Here is a 23,649-nt window from a genome sequence, read left to right as displayed (position 1 = left end):
GGGGAAAAGAGTAAGCTTCATGTACTTTTGGTGGGAATGCAGACTGGTACAGCCACTGTGGAAAGCAAAAGAGATTCCTCAAAAATATAAAAATAGCACTATCTTATGATCCAGCAAGTCCACTTCTGGGAATTGAGCTGAAGAAATCAAAACAATTTGAAAAGATACATACACTCCTATGTTCATTACAGTGGTATTTACAATAGCCAAGATATGGAAGCAACCTAAGTGCCCATCAAAAGCCTATTAGATAAAGAAGATGTGATATATATATATATATATATATATATGAATTTTATGTGGCTATAAACATGAAATGTTACCATTTGTGACAATATGAATGAATCTAGAGGGTACTATGTTAAGTGAAATAAATGAAGCAGGCGACAAATACTATATGATTTCACTCATATGCAGGATCTAAAGAACAAAATAAAACAGACTTATAGATACAGAGAACAAACTGTTGGCTACCAGATGGAAGAGATGTTGGGAAGAATGAGTGAAAAGGTGAAGGGATTGAGAAGTACAAATTGTTATTAAAAATAGTCATGGGTACATTTAAAGGTAAAAAAAAAAAATAGTCATAGGAATGTAAAGTACAGCATTGGGAATACAGTCAGTACTACTGTAATAACTATACAGTGCTAGGTAGGTCCTAGACTTATTGGGGGAATCACTTCATAAGTTGTATAAATGTTTAAACACTGTGCTGTATACCTGAAACTATTATACAATAAGATTGAATGTTAACTGTTATCAAAATATTATTTATTTTTATTTTTCTTATTTTTCTGAAGCTGAAAATGGGGAGGCAGTCAGACAGACTCCCGCATGCGCCCGACCGGGATCCACCCGGCACGCCCACCAGGCGGCTATGCTCTGCCCATCCAGGGCGTCGCTCTGTTGTGACCAGAGCCATTCTAGTGCCTGAGACAGAGGCCATGGAACCATCCCCAGTGCCCGGGCCATCTTTGCTCCAATGGAGCCTTGGCTGTGGGAGGGGAAGAGAGAGACAGAGAGGAAAGAGAGGGGGAGGGGTGGAGAAGCAGATGGGCGCTTCTCCTGTGTGCCCTGGCTGGGAATCGAACCCAGGACTTCCGCACGCCAGGCCGACGCTCTACCACTGAGCCAACCGGCCAGGGCTTCTGTTATCAAAATATTAAAATAAAAACACTTAAATTTCAGAACCACCGGTGTAGCTAATTGTGATTGATATGTGTACAGCAAATCTCAGCTTTAATGTAGTGGAAACATCTGACTAAATCCATGAGATCCAGGTTCTAATCCCAGTTCTGCCACTAGCTCATAATATGAGCATGATCAAGTCACTTAACCTTTTAGAACATAAATATTACCCTTTGTAAAGCCAGAAGTTTAGACTAGGAAATTTTTAAATGCCTTCTCAGCACTAAGATCCATCTTTGTATTAAGAAGATGTACTCTGATGCCAAAGGACAGGGATAGTAGCGGGGAACTGAGGAAACTGAAAATGCTGCCTCTGCAATAATCATGTGAAGCTGTCACAGATCAGACTTGCTCCTGCAGGTTTTCTCCCTGGCATCATGATGCTTCATAGCAATTTAGCAACCCGTTACCCCAATTAGTACACCTGGCCAACCAAACAGTTCTACAGGAGGAGAGGGGTCCTTCCTAACCCTCTCATGATCAGATCGTGCCCTGAAGCATGAAATGTGGCTACCGCCTTCTAGCCTGCATAACTGCCCAAGCACTCAAAAAATAATTGGGGAAGCCAAGGAAGGATAGGGGTGGTGGTGGTGGTGGTGGTGGTAGTGGGTGTGTATGTGTGTGGTCCCTGTCTGGTCCCCAAAAACCCAAATAGGAAAACCCTTCTTTAGTTTTACCCTGCATAATACTGGTTTAGTGATGTGAATTAAACATGTTAAGATATGCAGGCTGAGTCTAGAATAACAAACCTCAGCAAAAGAAAAGATGCTAACAGTCAGTAGGCAAAGCAGACTGATAAGAAAAATTCACATCTGTCCTGTACCTGGAGGTACCAGAATATATACATACATATGTGTGTGTTCTCATATATATTCTAATACATATATATGTATATATCAGAATATATATGAATTCTGAGTGAATTTTGTCAAAAGCCTTGACAGGTGAGGTAGGAGGGAGACTTACTCCCTTTCCCCAGCAGCCTGGGAACACCTGTTACAAACCAGCAATCTGAAAGATACATTTGGCTTACGTTGGCAGCAGCAACAACAGAATCAGCCCTTCATCGTGACTTAGTGAAAGCACGATCCTTCCTCTGTGCCTTCAGCTGCACAAAGCCATTTCCTTTGCTGTACCACCAATATATGAAGCTGAGTGCACAAAGTAAAACCCAAAAGATGATTTCATCACTATGATGGCCAACTGTAGAAATAGCCATGAAGCCTGAGACCAGGAGCCAGTTCTGGTGAAAGCCCTAGATTCTGGTCCTGGTATCTCCAAAAAAGTTTCAATAACTAGTAGAAATTTGGCCTCATTTTCTTCAGAGGAATTACCATTTTCAGGCACCTCATATGCATTGTGGTAATTTTCAGTTCAATGCATTTATTAGCCTTTGTTGTATAGCATTCTGCTAGCTGTGCTAGGAATATTGCAGGGTCCCAGCTCCAAGAAGTTGAGAGTCTAGTAGGAGAGACAGACACTTTAACAAGTGATTGTGATGTAAGGAAGGGTTATCCACCGGATACATTGGAGCAAGGAAAAGAGATAATCAAGCCTGGTATCTTACCGGAGCAAAGCCCAGTTACCAAGGGGACAGATTTTTGACTTGTGTGCTGCCCACCAGGAGGATGAATAAAGCAGTCACATGCCAAGGGGAAGGGCTACCAACACTCATTCCCAGGCTTGTCATCAAACAAACTCGAAGGGGGAATTCTCAGAGTTCCTAGACTTGGGGTTGCTTTCAGCAGCATGCTGTGCAGCCAAGCTTAGAACTGTGGGACAGGGAACTACAAAATGCCTGTGGGAAGCTTTGACAGGTGAGAGACAGGCACAGTTGGGGGTTGGAGGGTGGCTTACTCCCCTTCCCCAGCAGCCTGTGAACACTTGTTACTAACAGAACAATATGAGAGATACATTTAGCACATGTTGGCAGCGCCAGCAGAATCAGCCCCCCCTCATGACTTAGTTGAAAACACGATCCTTTCTCTGTGCCCCTGGCTGCACAAAGCCATTTCCTCTGCTTCATAGTTAATAGACGTGACAAGGAGAAGTAAATGCCGCAAGTAGATTTTACCATGGCTGACCATGGGGAGACCATAAATTGTGGCATTTTTTTTTAGATGAGAAAATCCACACTAACCCCCACTGTAGGGAGGTTTTCGAGTATCAAGATACTTTTATTGATTTACATATTTGGCTCTACAACAAAGAGAATGGGCAGGGCATCCCCCACATTCCTAGTTTACAGAGGAAGAAATGGAGGTGGTTGCGAGTGGTTGAGGGACTATGCAGTCACCAGGAAGAAGCAGATTTGATTCTGTGAACACAGGTCTTTGGCATCCTTGCAGAATGCTCCTTTCACACTGGTTCTCAAAGAATTCAAGATGTGTCTATTCTAATTCAGCCTCTGGGTGGGAAGCAGTTTAGGTTGAGCCTTTCCTAAAGCAACAGAAATTTAATTTGCTTCTCTCAGGGGAAGCCCATCGACTGGTTTTGGAAGCCTGAGGTTCAGAGGGACTAAGGCAGTGGTCAGCAAACCGCGGCTCGTGAGCCACATGCGGCTCTTTGGCCCCTTGAGTGTGGCTCTTCCTCAAAATACCACATGCGGGCACAAAGGCCAGTTTAGGAGTACCCTAATTAAGTTAATAACAATATACCTACCTATTAGTTTAAGTTTAAAAAGTTTGGCTCTCAAAAGAAATTTCAATTGTTGTACCGTTGGTATTTGGCTGTGTTGACTAATGAGTTTGCCGACCACTGGACTAGGACCATGGCAGCAAAATCCCATGGTCAGCCATGGTAAAATCTACTTGCAGCATTTATGTCTCCTTGTCATGTCTATTAACTGTGAAGCGAAGGAAATGGCTTTGTGCAGCCAAGGGCACAGAGAAAGGATCGTGTTTTCAAAGGTGTGCTGTTAGCATCAGCCCATTGGAAACCGTCTGTCTCTAGACAAGCTACCTTCTCCAAGCCTCTGCTTCCTAATTTGTAAAATATGAATAGTTATACCCACCAGGTTTTGTGGAGATAGAATGTCTATTTAATGACTGTGATGCACTAAGCAGTATAAATGACCATCAACATTACAGCATTCATTGTATAATTAATGTGTCATCATCTCTTTTGCCAGCTGATGGAGGACTCAGGGTCTGGACAGGTGGAAGGGGCTGCTAGATCAGTGTCTGTGGAATTGGGTGATTTTGGTCACACCATGCCTCACAGGCAGCTGCCAGAGAGCAAAATTGTTTAAAAATTTTAAAATCTGCACATTGCTCAAGAAATGTTTGTATTTGCACTTTGGCTTAGTTTATCCCATTTTTTTTTTTTTACTTTAAAATATTTCACTTAGAAATGTACCTTTAAAATAAACAGCAAATCAAAAATTAGAGAGAGAGAGAGAGAGAGAGAGAGATGTCAAACTCTATCTAGAAAAAATTTTCTCAGAGGGGGCTGAGGAGTTGGCTCTACGAAAGTGCCAGCTGCTGGTTTCTTTTATTATGACTTGGTGTAAATATATTCGTGCTGAGGGTTGGAGGGCCATTGACAGCAGCTTTGGCTCCCTGTGATGCCTGATGCTCATTTCACCAAGTCAGTGGTGACACTGACATGCTTTTCCTTGACATTGAGTTCTAAATGAACCCCCTGCATGAAATCCTTTCTATGCCAGTTGTTGATGGTCTCACTCCCTCATCTGGAGAGCAGGGACGATCTTACCTGTCTTGTCCATCTTATGGCTTTTCATGTACATAAAATAAGTGTATATATAAATCTTTGAAACTGAATGTAATATCGTAGCAGTGTTACCCATATCTCTTGCCCAGTATTTTCTCAAAAATATGCAGTGCAACTCAGGAAATGGAATCACCTGTCCAGAGATACTCTAGTCACTCTGAATCTAAGCTCTTCCAAGTTATCTATCCCGTTTCTGTGCAATATTAGACATTCTTCCTTGCAACCAGTGTAGCTCTTCAAACCAAACATTATGACATTAATCCTTTATTTAAATTTTATTTTTAACTTATTGGGATGACATGGTTCACCAAACTATACAGGTTTCAAGTATACAACTCAATATGACATCATCTGCACACTGCATCATGCCTCCTCTGCCCCAAGCAAAGTCTCTTTCTACCCCCATTTCCCCGCTTTGCCCTCCTCCTCTTACCAACCCCCCTTTGCCTCTGGCATTTGCCACCTGATTGTTTCTACCTATGTGTCATATATGTATGTATATATATATATATATATATATTTTTTTTTTTTTAGCTTAATCACTTTACTGTCTTTTATCCAGTCCCTTATTTGCCTGCCCTCTGACAGCTGTCCATGTATACACGCCTCAGTTTCTATTCTGTACATCAGTTTATTGTGTTCATTAGATTCCACATATAAGTGAAGTCATATGGTACTTGTCTTTCTCTGACTGGCTTATTTCACTTAGCATAATAATAACCAGGTCCATCCATGCTTTTGCAAAGGGTAAAATTTCTTTCTTTTTTATAGCTGTGGAGTTTTCCATTGTTTATATGTACCACAACATTTTTATCCACTCATCCACTGACAGACACTTGGACTATTTTCAGACCCTAGCAACTATAAATAACACTGCAGTGAGCATGGGGTGCATATCTTCTTTTGAATTAGTGTTTTGGGATTCTTAGATTATAATCCTAGAAGTAGGTTAGCTGGGTTAAATGGCAGTCCCCCCCCTCAAAAAAAGTGTATCCCCATGTTTATTGCAGCATTGTTTACAACTGCCAAGATTTGGAAACAGCCCAAGCGTCCATCAGTGGATAAGTGGATAACAAAGATGTGGTACATATATACAATGAAATACTATGCAGCCATGAAAATACTATGCTATCTTTTGTGACAGCATGGATGGACTTGGAGATTATTATACTAAGTGAAATAAGCCAGGCAGAGAAAGACAAATACCATATGATCTCAGTTATATGTGGACTCTAAGGAACAAGGTGAACTGAGGAATGAAATAGAGGCAGAAGTGGGGTCACAGGGACCAGAGGGATAGCTGTCAGAGGGAAGGGGGATGAGAGGATGGGATCAGAGAAGGTGAAGGGATTAGTGAAATTATATATACATAACATATATACATATAATAGGACAGCATATCCCAGAGGGAAGTGGGTGAGGGAGTTAAGGGGAGGGGGGAAATTGGGGTGTAAATAAGGACATGGGGGTGGGGGTGAGGGTGTTATATTCAGGTGAGACACTTGAATTCATGTTAACAAAATAAATTAAAATTAATTTTAAAAATGTGAGGTTGTGGCCTGACCAGGCAGTGGCGCAGTGGATAGAGTGTCGGACTGAGATGGGAGGACCCAGGTTCAAAACCCCAAGGTTTCCAGCTTGAGCATGGGCTCATCTGGTTTTAGCAAAGCTCTCCAGCTTGATCCCAAGGTCGCTGGCTCAAGCAAGGGGTCACTCCGTCTGCTGTAGCCCCCCGGTCAAGGCACATATGAGAAATCAGTCAATGAACAACTAAGGAACCGCACAAAGACTTGATGTTTCTCATCTCTCCCCTTCCTGTCTATCTGTCCCTCTCTCTGACTCTCCCTGTCTCTGCCACAAAAAAAATTAAATTTTAAAAAAGTGAGGTTGTGTTATTAAGCAAACCAATAAAATTAACTTGATTTTGTAAAAAAAATAAAATAAATAAAAATAAATAAATAAAAGGCAGTTCCATTTTAAACTTTTTGAGGAATCTCCATACTGCTTTCTCCACAGTGGCTGCATGAGTCTGCATTACCACCAGCTGTGTACAAGGGTGTTTTTTTTCTACACATCCTCGTCAGCACTAACTGTTTGTTAATGATCATGATACTGATGCTTGAATAAATATTGTGATATCTGGAAACTTGCTTTCTAGTAGATAATCTTGTTAGATAAGACTTTTAGCTCTGAATCCTTTGAATCGGAAGATGAACCATCAAGTCTGCTCCTTCTTTCTACTGATAGTTCATATACTGTCCTAGGATTCCTCTTCCCCGTCCTGTGACCTCTGGTGTGAAATATGGCAGCTCTTTCTGTGAGGATTCTAGTCAGAACCCCACTGTTCAGGAGTCCAGCCACCACTTCCCTTAACAAATGGAGTCCAATGGAACATCTCACCTGGGCTCTGCAGGCCACTGTGTAGTTCAGGTGCACTTTGCTGACATTTTTCTTACTCTATAAAGACTTATGTGATCTTAAGATCAGTTAATGTTAATATCATTTTGCAAACTCATATCTTATATAAAATATCATATCTATTTTAGGATTTTTTAAATTAAAATGATACTCAAGTATGCTGATTTATACCAAGTCTGTTTTGTTTTAATAAGTCATCTAAATACAGCCATTGAACAAAGATGAAAGTAGTTTATTTAGATTTCAAGTCTGAGATTTGCTATGGTGATAGGTAAGTCAATAATAATTATTCTCAAATTTACATCTCTAAGCTCCAAATCTTCTTGACCTCAGGACTCATATATTCCATGGCTTTTGACATCTCTGGATACTAATAGGTGTCTTGAATTTAACCCATCCAGAACCAAAATCAAGAAACTGTTGATTTCTCCTGTCATTTCCCAAATTTGCTTTATCTTTTTGTCCCCATTTTAAAAAGTAGTGTAACCAGAAATAAATATGCTATACTACTGATTTACTGATAATAGTCTGACTAGCCATGGAATGAAGCTAAAACAACTAACAATCATAACCATGACTCAGTATTACTAATTTAGTAATCAAAGTTATATATTCTGTAACAAATCAAAAGAATAAAATCAAATGTATCCTATGCTCTCATCTCTGGCCAAGTTCTCATTACAGTTGAAAGCCTTGTTCCCCTCTGGCTCATGCACATCAAGGGTTAACATCTGAGCAAGAAAAATAAGCATAAGCAGGAGTTCTATAACTCTACCTTGTCCCCTCACTTCTCCTCACTCCAACCATGCTGAGGCTTGCAGCTCTGATTCTTGTTCAAGATCAAGAAGAGAACAAGGATATGTGAGAACCTGTTAGGAAGAACAATAACCCTAGTTGATAAGTTACTTGTAGATTCAGTTCCTGTAACAACCAAAGGAGCAGACTCAGACCTTCAGATATGCTGGCTCTGGGAGATTTGCTGAATTTCATTTATCTGAACACAATGGGCTGGCTTGCACATAGGCCCCTTAGCAAAGAACTCTCAACTCCTCCTTTTGTTTCCTTTGTTCTGTTTTTTATTTCTTCTCCTCCCTCCTTATAAAGGCCCCTGCCTGCACTAAAGGAGTAAGATGGGTTTTGGAAGACAGGAGTTTCCCCATCTTCTCAGGTGGCCAGTATACCTTTTCCCTCCTCATCAGCACTTATCTCATGTAATTGGTTTTCATGATGACGGACAGCTAGACCTGCAGGTCATTTTTCCAGTTTGACTGGCATCTCCATTTTCCCAAGAGGTCATATCAAAAGCCTTGGAATCAACTTCGTTTCTTTTTTATACTCCACACATATTAATTTTTTATTATTAATATTAATGAGAAAACATCTCCAGGTTATTTTGACATTTGATTATGTTGCATACCCATCACCCAAAGTCAAATTGTCTTCCATCACGTTCTATCAATATCTGGTTTTCTTTGTGCCCCTCCCCTCCCCTCATCCTTCTTCTCTCCCCTCCCCCCATAACCACCACACTCTTGTCCATGTCTCTGAGTCACATTTTTATGTCCCATCTATGTATGGAATCATACAGTTCTTAGTTTTTTCTGATTTACTTGTTTCACTCTGTATAATGTTATCAAGGTCCATCCATGTTGTTGTAAATGATCCATTGTCATTATTTCTTATGGCTGAGTAGTATTCCATATTATATATGTACCAAAGTTTTACACTTGGGCTGTTTCCAGATCTCTGCTATTGTGAACAATGCTGCCATAAACATGGGGGTGCATTTCTCCTTTTGGAACAGTGCTATGGTGTTCTTAGGGTATATTCCTAAAAGTAGGATAGCTGGGTCAAAAGGCAGTTCGATTTTTAATGTTTTGAGGAATTTCCATATTGTTTTCCACAGTGGCTGCACCAGTCTACATTCCCACCAGCAGTGCAGGAGGGTTCCCTTTTCTCCACATCCTTGCCAGCACTTAATTCTGTGTTGCTTTGTTGATGAGTGCCCCTCTGACTGGTGTGAAGTGATATCTCATTGTGTTTTAATTTGCATTTCTCTAATGATTAGTGATGTTGAGCATTTTTCATATGCCTATTGGCCATCTGTATGTCCTCTTTGGAGAAGTGTCTATTCATTTCTTTTGCCCATTTTTTGATTGGATTGTTTGTCTTCTTGGTGTTGAGTTTTACAAGTTCTTTATAAATTAATTGAACAAAAAGGCCATTAGATTGATGTGACTTTAATGCCATGGTGGCTTACTTAAGCAAACCAAAATCTTAGTCTGTAAATGCCTCCAGGTTGCTGTAGGGCCAGTAGCTGTGTCCACCACTACAGCCTACTGGCCCGTGCAGGTGTCCATTTAATTTGGACAGAGAGTTACGGAGCCAAGAACTGGTGGGCCATCCTTTATTCCTGCTCTCAAACAGTGGGTGAGAAAATACACACAGCAGGGAAAATACTTCCTTTCCATTTAGGGCTCCCAAAGCCACTGACTTTTCTCTGTTTTTTCCTAGATTCAAAGGCCCAATAGTCCTGACCTGTGGTGGTGCAGTGGACAAAGGCCCAATAGTCTCACTCAGTCCCCTCTGTACACCTATATTTTGGTTGCCTCTTCCCCTTCAACCACGTGGCTTCTGTTGCCTGCAACAATGTGGTCTCCTGCCTTCTCTGCAACAGCATGGTCTCTCCTAAAATGGTCTCCTAGCTCCTCCTTTTAAAAGCTTTCAGCATGAAAGCCCTCCCTCCAGCATACATTAGCATAACCAAGTCCCTCTCCAAACAGGAAGGCAATCAACTGCCCCATGTGGGCAGTGCCATTTTTAATAAAAAGTGAACAAAACCAAAAAACACAAATTCTACAAACTCATCTGCCCAAGAGTTGCAAAACCAAAACACTAATGCCAACCAATCACAAATAGTCAACTAGACTTTAAGCTACCATCAATCATATAATTCCCTTGTTTTGTGTCCATACTTTCTCTGTATAAATCTTGCCAGTAGCTCCTGTCCAGAAGCACTCCTAACCATTTTTGGATTGGACAGCCCAATTCAAATCAAATTTTGTTCAAATAAATTAAAAAATTTTAATATGGGGGAAAAGAGAGATGGCAGCAGAGTAGGCGGACGCCCAGATGCCCAGCTCTCAACACCAAACTGGAATACAAATCAATTTAGAAAAAATCAGCATGAAAAACCAACACTGAACTGCAAGAACAGCTCTCAAAAACCAAGGAGCAAAGAGGAAGCCACAATAATCCTGGTAAGGAGTGCCTGAATCTCCTCTGCTTACAGGAATGGAAGGGGGGGGTGAGGCTGAGAGCCCAGAGAGGATTTCACAGAGGAAAAAGAGCAGAAACTACTGCTCACAGCCACTTACCTGGCAACCAGGGAGCAAGGTGGGTTGAAAAGACCAACTTATCTCCCAAGTGGAAAGGACAGGGAGAGGGACAGACTGTGAGGGCCTAAGGTATGCAAGAAACGAAATAAAAAAGCTGACTCATTCGTGCTGGAGGCGGCCATAGCTGGGGGAGGGACTGAACCTTTCACAAAACAGAGCTGAAGTGCTTCCGGATCAGAGATCTCCAGACATCTATCCAGCTCTAATAAGCACAACAAGACACAGCTGAAAACAAGAAGTGGGGAGGAGGGGCAGAAACTCAGGTCTCCATGGAGATCTGAGATACACCTCCCCCTACTGAAGCTGAGAAAAAACCCTGCCTCCAGTGAGATTAGTTGGAGGAAGAGACCTTCAGCGTCTCAGGTTACACCCACAGCATTCCTGGTTACAGTTTCAAGGAAGCCCCCTGCTGAGATCAGTTAACAAGACTATCACCTGTTAAGAAAACAAACAAATCAAGACTTCAAAGCTGCCCAAATCCGAAAGTGGATTACAAGTAATAGCTGATACCAACCCACGAAGACCTAAAAATAACACAACTGAAAACTGGAGGCAGACAACACCAAGCCTAGACTCAACCAACTCTACAAATAAAATAAAAAAATAAATAAAATAAAAAAGAAAATGAGAAGACAAAGGAGAGCAATCCAAATGAAACCACAAGAGACACCTTCGGGAGATGAACTGAGTGATATGGAAATAATCAAACTTCCAGATGTGGAGTTCAAAATAATGATTGTAAGGATGCTTAGGGATCTTAGAACAACAATGGAGGGACAGTTTGAAAACCTAAACAAAGAAATAGCAAGTATAAAAAAGAATCAGTTGGAGATGACAAATACAATATCAGAAATAAAGACCACAATGGAAGGAATTAAAAACAGGATAGATAGAGCAGAGGATCGAATCAGCGAGTTAGAAGACAACTGGAATGAAGGCATGAAAGCAGAGAAGAAAAGAGAAAAAAGACTCAAAAAGTCAGAGGAAACTCTTAGAGAGCTCTGTGACAACATGAAGAGAAATAACATCCGCATCATAGGGGTTCCTGAAGAAGAAGAAAAAGAACAAGGGATAGAGACTTTGTTCAATCATATCATAGCTGAAAACTTCCCTAAATTAATGCAAGAGAAACTCTCATAAATCCAAGAAGCACAGAGGACTCCATTAAAGAGAAACCCAAAGAAACCTACACCAAGACACATCATAATTAAAATACCAAAGCTAAGCGATAAAGAGAAAATATTAAAAGCTGCAAGAGAAAAAAAAGTTATCACCTACAAAGGAGCCCCCATAAGGATGACATCTGACTTCTCAACAGAAACACTTAAGGCCAGAAGGGAATGGCAAGAAATATTCAAAGTAATGCAGAACAAGAACCTACAACAAAGACTACTTTATCCAGCAAGGCTATTGTTTAAATTCGAAGGAGAAATAAAAAGCTTCCCAGACAAAAAACAACTCAAGGAATTCATTACAACCAAACCAATGCTGCAGGAAATATTAAGGGGCCTGGTGTAAACAGATAAAGTGGGAAAAGAATACAGAAAAAAAAAAAAAAAGGAATACACCTTTAAAGAAGAAAATGGCAATAAACAACTACATATCAATAATAACCTTAAATGTAAATGGATTAAATGATCCAATCAAAAGACATAGGGTAGCTGCGTGGATAAGAAAACAGGACCCATACATATGTTGTCTACAAGAGACACACCTTAGAACAAAAGACACACACAGATTGAAGGTAAAAGGATGGAAAAAAACGTTTCATGCAAACGGAAATGAAAAAAAAAGCTGGGGTAGCAATACTTATATCAGACAAATTGGACTTTAAAACAAAGGATATAGTAAGAGATAAAGAAGGCCACTACATAATGATAAAGGGAGTAATCCAACAGGAAGATATAACTATTATAAATATCTATGCACCTAATATAGGAGCACCCAAATATATAAAACAGACTTTGATGGATTTAAAGGGCGATATCAACAGCAATACTATAATAGTAGGGGATTTCAATACCCCACTAACATCACTAGATAGATCCTCAAGAAAGAAAATTAACAGAGAAACAGCAGACTTACTGGAAACACTAGATCAACTCGATTTAATAGATATCTTCAGAACCTTTCACCCTAAAGCAGCAGAATATACATTCTTTTCAAGTGCTCATGGTACATTCTCTAGGATAGACCACATGTTAGGGCACAAAAGTGCTCTCAACAAATTTAAGAAGACTGAAATCATATCAAGCACTTTCTCAGATCACAATGGCATGAAACTAGAAATGAATCACAGCAGAAAAGCTCAAAAATTCTCAAACACATGGAAACTAAATAGCAGGCTGTTATATAATGAATGGATTAAGAATGAGATCAAAGAAGAAATAAAAAAATTCCTAGAAACGAATGACAATGAGCATACAACAACTCAAAATTTATGGGACACAGCGAAAGCAGTGCTGAGAGGGAAGTTCATAGCACTACAGGCACACTTTCAGAAGCTAGAAAAAGCTCAAATAAACAACTTAACCCTGCATCTAAAAGAATTAGAAAAAGAACAGCAAGTAAAGCCCAAATATAGTAGAAGGAAGGAAATAATAAAGATCAGAGCAGAAATAAATGACATAGAGGCTAAAGAAACAATACAGAGGATCAATGAAACTAGGAGCTGGTTCTTTGAAAAGGTAAACAAGATTGATGAACCTTTAAGTAGACTCACCAAGAAAAAGAGAGAGAGGACTCAAATAAATAAAATTAGAAATGAGAGAGGAGAAATAACAACTGACACAACAGAAATACAAAATATTGTAAGAAAATACTATGAAGAACTGTATGCCAAAAAACTAGACAACCTAGATGAAATGGACAAATTCCTTGAAACATACAATCTTCCAAAAATCAATCTGGAAGAATCAGAAAACCTAAACAGACCGATTACACCAAATGAGATCGAAACAGTTATCAAAAAACTCCCAACAAAGAAAAGTCCGGGGCCCAATGGCTTCACAACGGAATTCTACCAAATATTCAAAGAAGAACTAACTCCTATCCTTCTCAAACTATTTCAAAAAATTCAAGAGGAAGGAAGACTTCCAAGCTCCTTTTATGAGGCGAGCATAATTCTGATTCCAAAACCAGGCAAAGACAATACAAAGAAAGAAAATTATAGGCCAATATCTCTGATGAATATAGATGCTAAAATCCTCAACAAAATATTAGCAAACTGGATCCAACAATATATGGAAAAATCATACACCATGATCAAGTGGGATTTATTCTGGGGAGGGAAGGCTGGTACAATATTCGTAAATCAATCAATGTGATTCATCACATAAACAAAAAGAAAGAGAAAAACCATATGATAATTTCAATAGATGCATAAAAAGCATTTGATAAAATCCAGCACCCATTCATGATCAAAACTCTCAGCAAAGTGGGAATACAGGGAACATACCTCAACATGATAAAAGCCATCTATGAGAAACCCACAGCCAACATCATACTCAAGGGGCAAAAATTAAAAGCAATACCCTTAAGATCAGGAACAAGGCAGGGGTGCCCCCTTTCACCACTCTTATTTAACATAGTCCTAGAAATCCTAGCCACAGCAATCAGATAAGAAGAAGAAATAAAAGGCATTCAAGTTGGAAAAGAAGAAGTAAAACTATCATTATTTGCAGATGATATGATATTGTATATAGAAAACCCTAAAGTCTCAGTCAAAAAACTACTGGACCTGATAAGTAAATTCAGCAAAGTGGCAGGATATAAAATCAATACTCAGAAATCAGAAGCATTTTTATACACCAACAATGAACAGTCAGAAAGAGAAATTAAGGAAACAATCCCCTTCACAATTACAACCAAAAAAATAAAGTACCTAGGAGTAAACTTAACCAAGGAGACTAAAGACTTGTACTCGGAAAATTACAAAACATTGATAAAAGAAATCAAGGAAGATACAAACAAGTGGAAGCATATACCGTGCTCATGGTTAGGAAGAATATACATCATTAAAATGTCTATATTACCGAAAGAAATCTATAAATTCAATGCAATACCAATTAAAATACCAATGACATACTTCAAAGATATAGAACACATATTCCAAAAATTTATATGGAACCAAAAAAGGACACGAATAGCCTCAGCAATCTTAAAAAAGAAGAATAAAGTGGGAGGTATCACACTTCCTGATATCAAGTTATACTACAAGGCCATTGTACTCAAAACAGCCTGGTACTGGCATAAGAACAGGCATATAGATCAATGGAACAGAACAGAGAACCCAGAAATAAACCCACAGTTCTATGGAAAACTGATATTTGACAAAGGAGGTAAGGAAATACAATGGAGTAAAGACAGCCTCTTTAACAAATGGTGTTGGGAAAATTGGACAGCTACCTGCAAAAAAATGAAACTAGATCACCAGCTTACACCACTCACAAAAATAAACTCAAAATGGATAAAAGACTTGAATGTAGGCCGTGAAACTATAAGCATCTTAGAAGAAAACATAGGCAGTAAGCTCTCCGACATCTCTCGGAGCAATATATTTGCTGATTTATCTCCACGGGGAAGTGAAATAAAAGACAGGATAAACAAATGGGACTGTATCAAACTAAAAAGCTTTTGCACAGCTAAAGACAACAAGAACAGAATAAAAAGACAAACTACACAATGGGAGAACATATTTGACAATATGTCTGATAAGGGGTTAATAACCAAAATTTATAAAGAACTTGTAAATCTCAAACACCAGGAAGACAAACAACCCAATCCAAAAATGGGCAAAAGAGATGAATAGACACTTCTCCAAAGAGGACATATAGATGGCCAATAGGCATATGAAAAAATGCTCAACATCACTAATCATTAGAGAAATGCAAATTAAAACCACAATGAGATATCACCTTACACCAGTCAGAATGGCGCTCATCAACAAAACAACACAGAATAAGTGCTGGCGAGGATGTGGAGAAAAGGGAACCCTCCTGCACTGCTGGTGGGAATGCAGACTGGTGCAGCCACTGTGGAAAACAGTATGGAGATTCCTCAAAAAACTGAAAATCGAACTGCCTTTTGACCCAGCTATCCCACTTTTAGGAATATACCCCAAGGACACCATAGAACAGCTTGAAAAGGAGAAATGCACCCGCATGTTTGTGGCAGCATTGTTCACAATAGCGAAGATCTGGAAACAGCCCAAGTGTCCGTCAGAGGACGAGTGGATTAAAAAACTTTGGTACATATATACTATGGAATACTACTCAGCCATAAGAAATGATGACATCGGATCATTTACAATAACATAGATGGACCTTGACAACATTATACGGAGTGAAATAAGTAAATCAGAAAAAAAACTAAGATGAATTCATACATAGAAGGGACATAAAAATGAGACTCAGAGACATGAACAAGAATGTGATGGCAACAGGGGCGGGGGGTTGGGAAAGGGGGATGGGGTGAAGAAGGAGAGAGGGGTTAGGGGAGGGGAGGGGCACAAAGAAAACCAGATAGAAGGTGACAGAAGACAATTTAACTTTGCGGGAGGGGTATACAGCACAATCAAATGTCAAAATAATCTAGAGATATTTTCTCTCAACGTATGTACCCTGATTTATCAATGTCACTGCATTAAATTTAATTAAAAAAATTTTAATATGCCTCAGTTTATCGTTTAACACACCCAAGTCCTCAGCAAATTGTTAGTTCTGTATTCATAGTATTTCTAAAATACGACCCCATTGTGACATCTTAGGACAAGCGGTGCAGGCCACCAGCCATGAAAACTGAGTACATCCAGTACATGGCTAGGAGGCAAAAGATAAACAACCGTTAGAAATGTAGCAATATTTTCCACTGAACTCTATGTACCCGGATCAAGGAAGCCCCTACCCTAGAGACTTAGCCAAGAATGAGGTCAGCTAATCGCACCTCTCCCGCCCTTGTAAGCACTGCTTGCTTGCTCAGCCTAGATAGCCACCCTACAAAAAGGAGTCATTTTAGAAGCTCGGGGCTGCAGTGTTCCCTTGCATGGGTTGCCTGTAGTCCCTGCGCAGGTTTACAATAAAACTTATAAAATTCACTTTAGGTTTGCTGTAGTCTGTCTCCTGGGATGTAACACCCATCATCACCCATCACCCAGTTCAAGTCACTCCCGGCTATTTCTTGGACTATTATAACCCTCCCCTGCTTTTTTGTTTGTTTTGTTTTGTTTTGTTTGCTTCTTGTCTGCCCTTCCCCCACAACTTCACTCCATACAGTAGTCAGAATGAATAATTTAAATGTAAATTGAATCATGTTACCCTCTTTCTTTCTTTTTTAAGATTTTATTTATTTATTTTAGAGAGGAGAGAGAAAGAGAGAGAAATAGGGAGGGGCAGGAAGGATCAACTCCCATATGTGCCTTGACCAGGCAAGCCCAGGGTTTTGAACCGGAGACCCCAGCATTCTAGGTCTGTACTTTATCCACTGTGCCACCACAGGTCAGGGCTACTTTCTTTCTTAAAACTCACCAACCAGCAGTCTTTTTCTATCATACTTAGAATGGATTCTAAGCTTCGAGGCCTTGATGCCTTCTACAACGGAACCCTGGATGCTTGTGAGATCACATTTCTCAACTCTCCCTCTTGTTCACAGAGTTCCAACCACTTTCTTGCTGTCCCTCAGACATCCTCTCACCTCAACGTCTCTGCGCCTACTGTTACCTCTGCCTGGAACTCCTCCCACAAGGTATCACATAGCTTGTCCCTCACATCAGTCAGGGACCGCTCAAACCTCCTCAAAGTGTTTTTATCATATCCAGAAGAGCTGCCATTTGGATCCTATAACCTTTACTTTCTCTTCCTAGCACCCATGACTACTGGACATTCTGCTGAAACACATACCCACACTTCTTCACTCTCAGTTCAGTGGAAGTGTCACAAAGACAGAAAGTCCCAGGAACTAGAACAGTGTCATGTATTAAGTAGGAGCTAAATGAATAACTGTCAGTGAATTAAAGCATGCGGTCTCTGAGCCTGTTCCTTCTTTTTTCTGTAAAATAAAGTTTTAAGTTTTTTTTTTTTTTTTAATTTTATTTATTCATTTTTAGAGAGGAGAGAGAGAAACTGAGAGAGAGAAGGAGGGAAGAAGGAGCTGGAAGCATCAACTCCAATATGTGCCTTGACCAGGCAAGCCCAGGGTTTCGAACCAGCAACCTCAGCATTTCCAGGTCGACGCTTTATCCACTGTGCCACCACAGGTCAGGCCTAAGTTTTAAGTTTTAAACTGGATAATAAGATCACTGCTAGCTCAAAAGCCCACAATTCCTTGATTTATTTTGGGGTTTTGTATAATCTTGATTTATCATGCACAGGAAAACAATTGTGGCAAAAAACAATAGCATAAGAGGCAATGAGCTGAACCCAATAGCATCTCTACCATAACTTCTAAGGCTTTACTCTCAATTTTTATTGATTAAACTTCTCATTTCCTAGAATTTATATGGCCATGAAAAGGAATTAGTTATAACTAATGCCATGGATACAAAGAATTTGAGTTTGTTAGACAAAGCAAACTAAAACCTTGTTGAGGTCTGGAGGCTCAGGGCCAGCATTTCTACCTGCAGAGAGCTTTACACATGTAGCCACATAGGCAAGGATACCCCTAAATTATTCCGTCTGAGTTCCCTGTAGAGACTGCCAGGCAGTGTATTATAATCAAATGAGTAATCTGCTTCTGATAACTTATGCAAACACATCCCATGGGTATATACAAATGATAAATTACACAGGGAAAAAAATTTTTGTTGCATCCACAAAAACTCTTGTTCCTACCTAATTCAAGTGTGCTGATCTCAAATCTGACATTAGTTTTTCTTTGTAAGCTACAGTTTTTTTGCAATTCAAGATTTTATGTTTTCATCTTATTGTAAAATATTCAACACTTAGTTTAACATAATGAAGTAGAATGTCTTCTTGGCCATCATCTTAGTGAATATATAATAATTTACATAATGCAGCAAATACACTAAAAGATATGATTGCATCAGAATTTGTCTACAATTTTGAAATAGAACATATTAAAACACTTATTTTTATCATAAAATTTACACAAAAATTACTTAAATTCTATTCAGGCAAAAATTTGCATTTGTAGCTCTTGCATTTGTGTACTTGTTGAGGACAATCTCATATGATGCCCCAGCAGTAGTCTGCTCATTACTAACAGCTCCAAGATTTTCGGGAAACTTATCAAGGTGACTGTTCAGGAAGTGAATCTTAATGCTCATGTTACATCCAATGTCATCAAAAGCCAACAGCATCCTTTGAACCAGAAGTTCATAGTTTTCTGCTTTTTTGTTGCCAAGGAACTTCTTTGTAATGTCACAAAAGACTGCCATGCTGCTTTCTCCTCCTTATTCATCTTCCTGGCAAATTCTTCATCACATATGAGGGTTCGAATCTGAGGTCCATCAAATATACCTGCTTTTATCTTCTCAAAAGACAAGGCAGGAAAAGCAGAAATAATATGTTGAAAGTATTCACTTTCTCTATCCAAAGCCTGAACAAACTGCTTCATTAAGCCAAGTTTGATGTGAAGTGGGGGGAAAATGATCCTGTCTCAATTAACTACAGGTTCATTCACGATATTTTGCATCCCTACTTCCAGAGCTTCACATTTCAGCCACTGGTTCTGTGTCCAGTGTTTCTCCCAAGCACGGCTGTCCCACAAACACAGAAAGCAAGGATATTTCGTGAAACCTCTCTGTTGTCCTAGTAGGAAATTTACCATTTTAAGATCCACACAAATGATCCAGTTATGCTCCTCATACTTTAGAAAGTTGAGGACAATTTTTATGTCATTCTTACTAAGTCATTCAATTTGGGTTGGCTAAACTGCTGAGGGATTAATGACTGCTTGGCATCAGAAGAAGACCCTTCAGATTCTAAAACCATTTCCTCATGCATCTTATCAAAATACACTTGATCACTGTGTTTACTTTCTTTGTCCTTAGAATAAATAAAACCATTGAAAACTGGAACCAGGAGTGTCTCAGAGTGTGGGACAGGTCATATTGCTGAAGGAATATTAGGATATGAGATCATATGCCATTTTTTCTTGCTGATGCCCTCTGTATGAATCAGACAGAAATAATAGTCACTGCTGTGGTAATTAGGTTCATGCCAAACCATGGGAATACCAAAAGGCATTCTTTTGTGTTTTCCTTTTGTCCAGTCACGAAGCATTTCCTCACAACTATGACACACAATATGAGGAGCCCAATTCTTGTCTTGATCGCCAAGGGGAACTTGAAAATAGAAAATAGGCATTATATGCACATGTCACAAATGATGAAATATTGCGCCTTTGACGTTGAAGTGTGTAACAACCACATATATAACAGAAGGTGTCAGGACTATTCTTACATTTACGCCTACTGGAAGAAGCCACGATTCAATCTTAAAACAAAAATAAGAGGGTGTTCTTAGCAGATAATAATTTTTTACATTTAAAAACAACTACAATTATGTAAAAGTGATGTTTGTACAACATTAATTGCCTTGTGTTTATGTTCAATCCAAGAGTTGTTGCCCTTTAACTCCAATTTAAAAATCAATGCATGCCATTAACAGTAACATAAAGAAATTAAAATTTCATAAAAACAAGAGCATGCACCAAAAACCGGATTTCAGATTTGGAATCAGTGATGCAGAAATATATAGAAACAGTTCTAAAACCTCATGCAACAAAAAATGAAAAAAAATTTGTTCCCTAGTGTTATCTAAGCTTCATTTTTTGAATGCATTGATTGAGATAATAAAATAGTTTCATACAGACACTGGTCTTTTTGTTTAAGGTAGAAAGACAAACCTCTTTCATAATGATTATTGTGGCAAGCCCTTGCTGGCTTCCATTCAACATGAAGAAGATTGGAATCAATTTAGGGTAACCCCAGTACTATCCACTACTATCAGGTGAGAGTAGTATGGTCTATTTTTTTTAACACCTTTACTCTTAGTCAAGTACTCATTGAGAATACAGAGGACTTATAAATTGTTCTTTACTTTAAGACAAAACTTACATCCCATAATCATCCACAAGGGTTAGAGTTTCGGAATGGCTTCTCATCTCTCAGAATTGTCTCCCACATTATCTTTGTAGGTACTAGGAAATCACACACCTCTCTATGGCCACCTCTCAATGAACCCTCTATGTTTCTCTCCCTTGGGATTTCCTCTTCTCAAATCTCTTGCACAAGTTAACAATTATTTGTGGGTAGAAGTGTTATTTATGGAGGGGGAGGAATACTTAGGATGTTGCAAATGGATGACAGGTAAGACCTTGGAATAGTTTTATGTTGCCAGAATAAATTTCTTATTTGCATAGCTAGACTTTGTTTCTTTTTTCATTTGATCTGAGCTAGCAAATTTCCTATTGCTGCCCTGATTTTTATGTGTCTAAGCTCCAGGAAAAAGGAAGAAAGGGAGAGATATGTTTATCTCATCACAATTAACAAAATAAGATGGAAGAGGGTTTGGAGGAGACATGCTTATGAGATATATTTTCAGGAAAACCATAAAAAGCATATTAAGCAACAGTGACACACACACACACACACACACACACACACACACACACACACACTAAATTGGAGAAGCCAAAGAGACAAAGCTTTAAAACTCAGCTTTCTTTTCTTAATACTATGAACTCTAGTAGTATGTGGATAGTTTCTATACCTTAGCTCAGAATCCCATGTAAGAATCTCCCAGAGGTCTGATTCTACTTTGGCAAGTTATAAGTGAGAGAGACAAAGAGCAAATGAAAGGGTTACATCAGCTTTTTCCTGGCAGCTCTGTCACCAAAATTACAACCAAGTTGAAATCTCAGGTTCATGAGGCATACTGCTACAAAATGAAAAGAAAAATCCACCAACACATCTGAGCACCTGAGATTAGGATGTGCAAACCATTGCACTCAGCATTCCAAGTGGAGTCCTGAAATATAATGTCAGGCAGAGAGGGGAGCCATAAAATGTGAAGTCAAAAGGCTGACTACGTTGTCAATGGGAAAGAGGTTCATTACAAACTCTGATGTGCTCCTTGGCATTTACCCAGACAATCTGAGGCTGTGACATTAACATGTGGTTCTTTATGTGAATCCAAGTCTTGCTATTTCCCCAGAAAGAAATGAGAGGTGGTCTAGGGGTTTGAGGGGGACTAAAATATTTTAATTTCTTCTGCAGTTTCACTCAAAACTCAGAAATAGTTTTAGATCTATATGAGGGATATCATCAAGAGTAAAAGTGTAAGACTTTTTTTTTAATTTCATAAATATATTTGTAATGATTTATGATGTCATCATTTCAAATACTTTTCAAATAAATCTGCATACACATCTTTAACAAATATTTAAATAACTGGAAAAAGGTGAACTATTCCCTAATATCACTGAGGGTTATTAAATTTGAAGAAGAGAAAGAGAAAATGGCCTTTTTGCTTTTTATAACAAAGCAATTCAAAGATTTTTCCAGCTGAGAAGAGGAACTTTGAAATGTGTATCTAAATGCATATCTGTGTCCAAGGTCTGGACTGCTTTTTGACACACATGACATAAATTCTGGTTAGGGAATAATTGCCTGGGACAGTGCCGAGTTACTAGGTCATTTAAATCAATGCTGTGTGCTATTGCACACTTAACATTATTTACACTGCTCTTATCCTAGCTACAATCTGTTTTCTCTCGCTAATGCAGTAAAGCACAATGTACTCTAGAATACCAAAGTCCTTCTGATTTCATTTTTGCCCCCACATCTGCTGTGAGTGCCAGTCCTAGAAATAAAACCAAATAAAGAAATACATGGCAGCTTTGGGGAAAGTAGGTTTTAGAGTAAGCATCAACACAATTTTTAAAGTTCTGTTTCTGATACTTTGTTCTAATTAACTTTAATGGCTGGTTGCAGTTGTTCTTTTGAGAGGTTTGGAGGTATTCTTTCTTCCTTCCTTCCCTCACCTTTTTTGGGGGGGACATATCGTCCCTTCAGGATTGAGACTGAGTGTGTCCCTTTTATAGTTTTTTATTCAGAGGTTGTGGTCTGTGGCTCATGTTATTTGCACCATTGAAGTCATTGGCTATTTGTGAAAAATAACAGAGTTCTGATGCTCAGGATGGAAATGATTGCAAACTCCAGAATGTTTGGCAAAACCCCAATTTTTTTAATTGGAGTTGTTTTATTCATAATTTTTTCACATAGTTTATTCATTCTCTTATGAGAAATCTGCATTATTATGACAGTCACTGCAGAATCTTTACTCCTTTTTACCAGCACCAACTTTGGCCTTTGCAGTACCCCTGTCTTTGTTCAGTTCTTGTGGTCCTTGTGCTGTTTTGTTGAAGTTCTTCTCTTCTAATACAGGCTACATCTTTCAAGTCTATGTTTGAGTTCATTTTCCTTTGTGTGATCCAAAGAATCATAAATCATGCCAAGGCCAATTGTCTTGCCACCACCAAAATGGGTTCTGAATAGAAATAGACAGATGACACCTGGTGTGGTCTTATACATTCTAGCTAGTTTTTCCTGAATTTCTGACTTAGGTAATTAATTGAGTTCATCGGTGTTTCCTACTCATGACATAATGAATGAATACAATCTATAGTAAGATTGGTTGCCTTCCAGAGTGAAGGGGGTCAATGACCATTGGTTTCTGCTGAAGTAGTCTGTTGGTCATGAACTTTCCTGGTCTGGATGATTACTGTGTCATCCATGATGGTGGCCAATTTTCAAGCAACCAGGGAGGAAAAAACGGCAGTTGATTTTTTTTAACTTTATTTTTTAGTTTATTCATTTTAGAGATGGGGTGGTAGAGAGAGAGAGAGAAGGGGGAAGGAGCAGGGAGCATAAACTCCCCTATGTGCCTTGACC

General features: G+C 39.1%; 1 pseudogene; it reads right to left on the bottom strand.

Annotated features, from left to right (window-relative positions):
* Positions 1–23,035: 23,035 nt before the first annotated feature.
* On the bottom strand, positions 23,036–23,492 carry LOC136322865 (small ribosomal subunit protein eS24-like; annotated as a pseudogene).
* Between the last annotated feature and the right edge of the window lie 157 nt (positions 23,493–23,649).

The sequence above is a fragment of the Saccopteryx bilineata genome, chromosome 2 (assembly GCF_036850765.1).
Source record: "Saccopteryx bilineata isolate mSacBil1 chromosome 2, mSacBil1_pri_phased_curated, whole genome shotgun sequence".
Taxonomy (NCBI): domain Eukaryota; kingdom Metazoa; phylum Chordata; class Mammalia; order Chiroptera; family Emballonuridae; genus Saccopteryx; species Saccopteryx bilineata.
This window is presented reverse-complemented; position numbering and strand designations above follow the sequence as displayed.